A 6,000-nucleotide genomic window follows, 5' to 3' on the forward strand; every position below is an offset into this window, starting at 1 on the left:
CTCTGCTCTCACATTGATGTTACTCTCTCTCTCTCCCTCTCCCTTCTTAGCTTTCTTAAAAAATCAATCAAACAATCTTTAAAAAAAAAACACCAAAAACCATGTATGTGAATTTGCTCAGCAAACTCTTCCTATTGCTTCTGTTGTGACCCATTTTTACTCCCCTACCTGTTGTTTCCCCAAATTCCAGTTTCCACTTTATCATGCCTACTAAGCAGCTGAGAATTTCCAACACCAGGACACCGGGAGGAGTTGTGATCTGGAGGAACATTGATTTTCGCACTCCCTTTACTTTCTATCTTCTTAATTGAAAATTGGCACAGACAGTGATAACCACAATGGAAGGAGGGACAGGGCAGTGTGGATGTCTGTGGCTAACAGAGATGCGTTCATGGGAGTGGCAGGGGATGAAAAAAATGATCAAACAGCTAGTAAGATCAAAGGGCAAGGATTGGGAGAACTTTCTGCATATCCTAACATGTTGATAGATGTGCCAGGAACAAACAAGTTTTGAAAAAAAAAAAACAAAAAACTGTCTGTGGAGGTGGGGCTCTGGAAAAGGATCTCTGCCCTAAAATTGTTTTAAAGTTACAATAAAATGTTTCTTGAATGACTAATAAATAAACTAATAGTTATAGAGCACAGATATCTTACTACTAAATATTTTTAGTAGCCATAGGCACAGACTTACCTTTCTAAATAAACAAGTAACCATAGGGGAAGATTTATTGGCCCTTTAACCCATTTCATGAGAAAATAGAATATGGATAGAATATTATTTAAATATAAAAGATAATTAACAAAGATACTTAAAAAGTACAAGATTATATGGGGATGAATGCTTTTGAGTCACACACCAATTGCCACTTTGCTGAAGAAGAAAAAAGTTACAATGAGAAATAATTTTTTATTCTGATTCATAACAGGGATCAATGTAACCCCCACTTTTTTTTTCCACCAAAAACTCTCATATTAGGCTTTCTTCTGAATACAGTACTTCCTTTCAAAATATCAACAGTGACTCCAAAGGCCTTGGTAAATTAGAGAGTGTATTCTACTGCCCTCTGCTGGACGATGGAGAGAGTTATCACCCATCAACTAGATTGCTAGAGCAAGAGGAGGAAATGGCTGCTCTCTCCATAATTCATTCAAATAGTTACATATCACCTGACAGCCAATGTACCATCTATTATAAATGATAGATATATGATAATTGTTATGACAATGGTTGATAGATAGATGATATATAGATATAGATGATAGATAATAGAATATTATTCAGAGACAAGACTGCAATTTATATTAGATTATTCACAGAACTAAGTTAAACTTCAACAAAATTGAAAAATAAAACTAGTATACTCCTTTAAAATTCATAAGCATTTGACAAGTAGGGAATGTGGGAGGAGTTGATTTTAACCAATGTGCAGATAATTGACAAACTGAAGCTGCTCAGTAGAGGGAAAAGATCTATGTTAAAACAGGAAATTGATGTCAAATAAATAAAGAATAAATGGATGGGTAAAGGAGACCTTATAATAACAATATAATTCTTTTTAAAAATACATTTTTATTTATTTAAGAGAAGGAGAGAGAGATAGAAACATCAATGACAAAAGAGAGTCATTGATCATCTGCCTCCTACACACCTCACATTGGGGATCGAGCCTGAAACCTGGGCAATCGGGAAATGAACCATGACCTCCTGGTTCATAGGTCGAAGCTCAACCACTGAGGCACTCTGGCGGGGCAGCAGTATAATTCTTTATTATGTTTCTCTACTCACTATCAGCCCTATTAGACTATGAAGTCCATAGAGCATTTAATAACAACATTCAGTAACTAATTGCATTGCTCTGTACCTTCGTTCATCCACCTTTAAAGTAAAAGTTCATTCCAACATTACAAGCTTACTGAGGGTGACAAACAGGTGTGTGTGTGTGTGTGTGAATTTTCTTAAAATACATGTTATATTTAATTCATAATTTTATTTGAACCATAGGTTTAATTCAAAGTTTGCAGAAGATGTATGTGAAATATAATGGCTTAGAATTTAATGGCTCCTAGTTTGAGAACATGTTGTAACCTCCCTTTCCAGGTCCTGTTGACATTCTCTTTCATGTCTGAATGAGGAATCTTGACTCACTGGGGTTGTGTTTGGGCTTGAACACTGGCTCAGCAATGTTATTCCAATTGTTGAGCAAGAAACTAGCATGGGTTTCAGATTCAAACAAACTTGGGTTTGAATTTCTGCTCTAAAAAAACAAGTAATGACTGTTGGAGCAAACACTTGCATAATATGTACCATGTAGAAGAGCCCATGAGGGAGATACCACTCGTAATCCTCATTTACCAATAAGGAAAGTAAGGCACAAGGAGTGTTCAGTAACTTTCACACCTGAAACTCACAGGGCTAGAAAGTGGTGCAGTCAGGATTCAAGCCCATGGCTCAAGGGTCTGGAATCCTTGCTCTTAAGCCCTAATATTATGCCGCCTCTTTTCTCTGAATCTTATTTTCTTCATTTGTAAAATGATAGTAAAGAAATTCAGCTTGCTGGATTTAGGGGAAGACTGAGAAAAATACATATAAAGTATGAAGCACCAATCCTGGTTTCCAGGAGGAACTGAATAACATTGTTGCTAGTATTTTGTCCCTTGACGACTTGGTGCTTATAGACTACCTGACATTTACCCAGTTTTTAATGGCGATGGTTCACTCAATAAAACTATTACCAGGTCTTCCTGCAGAATGCAGCCCTGGAAAAGAACCGCAGACCATCTTTCCCAGAGCCTTCATTTTAGAGGAAAGAATAAGGATGCCCAGAGAACATAAAAGGTTTGTCCCAAGAAGCACGGAAACTGGACCCTGGAACTCCTCTTTGTCAGGTTGGTGTGTCATTTCTATCACTCTGTGTTTTCTCCCGATATAGATTGCTGTCTGAATAGCCCCACCTCTGAAAGTTTTGTGAGGATGTCTAGACCGCCTTTTTTGGGTCAGGTCTTAAAGCTAATCAAATCACACGTGTCAGTTGAAAAAGCACAACAGAAAAATAATGACAGTACATCTCCCCTATTAGGTTTTATACCTCATGGCATCTCATAGATAAAGGTTTCCCCATTTCCTTCCTTGATTCAAACATCCTTACTTTCTCCTTTATCAAAATAACTCAACCCTGAATTTCCAGTATGATCACATTTATTCAAAGAAAGTTTTATTTCACATACACATTCTCTCTCTCTCAGAAGTTTTATATGACCACCTGAAGCGAAATTTTCTGAAGCCTTTTTTTAAAGGAAAATTCTTAGGCCTTACTCCTAATTTGCTGAATCAATATTTTAAGAGTGGAGCCTGAGAATTTGTACTAACTGTGCACTCCCCTCTAAAGCACCTAAAAGTCTGAAAATTACCACCTTAGAGCAGATAACTAAAGTCAAACATATGGGGCAGTACAGTACACCTCTGAAGCTTGCATTCCCAGGACTAAGAAACTGGCTTCCCTGACTTTCTTCTCTGCTCCTACCTCTTCTCCACCTCCTCCCACCATAGTGTCTCTCTCTCTCTCTCCTATTTGCCTTTCCCCTTCTTGGCAAAAATAGGATCTATGTAGGTTAGATGTCTATGAATTTCAGAGCAGTATTTATGGATGTGTATAAGTGTGTGCTAGGATTGTTGCTTTTAATCACATTTCTTAATTTATGACAACATATTTAGATTCAAAATCATAATTTCTTTCTAAAACTGGCCAAATCTCCATGGAAATCACTAGGCAGTTCAGGGTGAATTAATCACCCAGAATAAGGTCATCTCAGGACTTTGTAGGGTCAGCGAGTTTCAAGGATTCCTCTCTGGCCAGTGTGTTGAGAAAATGAATCAGAGAAGAAGCACAGAAAAGCACAGATGTCTTCCTAAGTATCTCAAGCACTGCCAAAGAGTCCACGCTAAAAGAAAGATGGGGCTGGGACCTGGAAATGCTAATTGAGAAGGTGGTGGAGACCCATGAGGTGTGGCCAGCTGGGAGAAAATGCAGTGCGCATGGAGCACTGGGAAGGGAGAGGAAAACACCCTTCTTTCACATGCACTATGGCTTCCCCCACTTTCCTTTCTCCTTACCTATCCATGACCAGGTTGGTTAGACGCAGCACTTCCCCCACCTGACATTTTGTACACAATCAGGGTGGCTATAAAGGTGACATTCTTCTACCTCCAGCACCCACAGCTTAAACACGATTTACTTAAATGATGGATGCAATCCCATAATTTACCGAGATCTGGACCAGCCCACTCTATTTGAACTAATCCTACCTAATAATAGACAAATATGCAAATTGACCATACCTCCGACACACCCACAAGCCATGCCCACCATCCAATCAGAGCGAGCATGCAAATTAACCCAAACCAAGATGGCTACAGCCACAGAGAGCAAGGTTTCCTAGGTAACAGAGGAAGCCAAGCTTTTTGCCTGCCCTGGCCAGGCCTAAGCCTCCACTCAAGCTACAAAGTTTCAATTATAGAAGGTAAATAAATTCAAACAAATGGCGGCAGAATGGAGCTTGAGAGAGCAGGCCAGGGTTGCCGCCGGCAACAGGGGAAGCAAAGCTTTCCGCACACCCTGGCCGGGCCCACCCGCTTAAGGCAACAAAGTTTCAATTATAACCCCAACAGAAATGGCTGCCAGCCTCGGAGGGAGCCCCAGGCTTGGCTCCGCTCCAGGCTACAAAGTTTCAATTGTAGAAGGAAAATAAATTCCAGATACCAGGGCCTCTGCTTGGGTTGCAAGGGGGCATGGCCGGCCTGCAAACCACCACAGGCCCCTTGCTCAGGCCGCCCCATGCCCCAAGGGAACCCCCACCTGATCCGGGACACCCTTCAGGGCAAACCAGCTGGCCCCCACCCCTGTACCAGGCCTCTATCCTATCTAATAAAAGAGTAATATACAGATTGATCATCACTGCAATACACAATATAGCTGCCCCCATGTGGTCAAAGATCCTGCCCCCATGTAGACACAAGATGGCCACCACAAGATTGCCATCAGGAGAGGGCAGTTGGGAGGCACCCGGCCTGCAAGGGAGGGCAGTTGAGAAGGACCAGGCCTGCAAGGGAGGGCAGTTGGAGGTGATCAACCCTGCAGGAGAGGGCAGTTAGGGGTGACCAGGCCGGCAGAGGAGGGAAGTTGGGGGCAAACCGGCTGGCAGCAGAGTGGTTAGGGGGTGATCAGGCTGGCAGGCAGAAGTGGTTAGGGGCAATCAGGAAGGCAGGCAGGCAAGCAGTTGGGAGCCAGCAGTCCTGGATTGTGAGAGGGATGTCCGACTGCCCTCCAGGGGTCCCAGATTGGAGAGGGTACAGGCTGGGCTGAGGGACAACCCCCCCTCCGTGCACGAATTTCATGCACCGGGCCTCTAGTTAGTTACTATAAGCACCTACAAGTCCAAGATGCACAGAATAGGTGAAAATCAATTTATTCTCATCAGTCATTATTTAGAAGTAATGTACAACCCAGAGACCACAGGAGAGATATCGTGGAGTTGATGTTTCTGACTCCTGGAGCATCATTAGGCAACACAGGTGTCCTCCCACCGTCTCCGGGTTTCAGGAGAGATGTCTTTTGTTTCCTTGCAGCATGTCTTCAGCCCCGATTACTCCATTAACTATTCCATAATGTCTCCTCCTGTATAGAGTGTTTACACTCCCTGGTTTGCCTGGACCATTGATGTGGTTTCTCCAAAAGATCGCAATGTTATTCTTCAGATCTTTCCTCATGTGCCTGCTGCTCTAACCTGTATAAGTAAATAACAAATGGAAAGGTGTCATTACTACACCTTATTTGCTAGCCGCAAAATTATATGGTTTGCTCATAAACCCTCTGGTAAAAGAGGCTTTTATGATTCTAAGTTGAAAATTTTGAGGGGATTTCCGTGTAACTTCAGGTAAGATTCCATGGTACTAATTAGAACATTTCAGCTGCATGTGATATCTCTCATTTTTAAAAAACACAT

Source organism: Eptesicus fuscus, chromosome 10 (assembly GCF_027574615.1).
Source record: "Eptesicus fuscus isolate TK198812 chromosome 10, DD_ASM_mEF_20220401, whole genome shotgun sequence".
Lineage (NCBI taxonomy): Eukaryota > Metazoa > Chordata > Mammalia > Chiroptera > Vespertilionidae > Eptesicus > Eptesicus fuscus.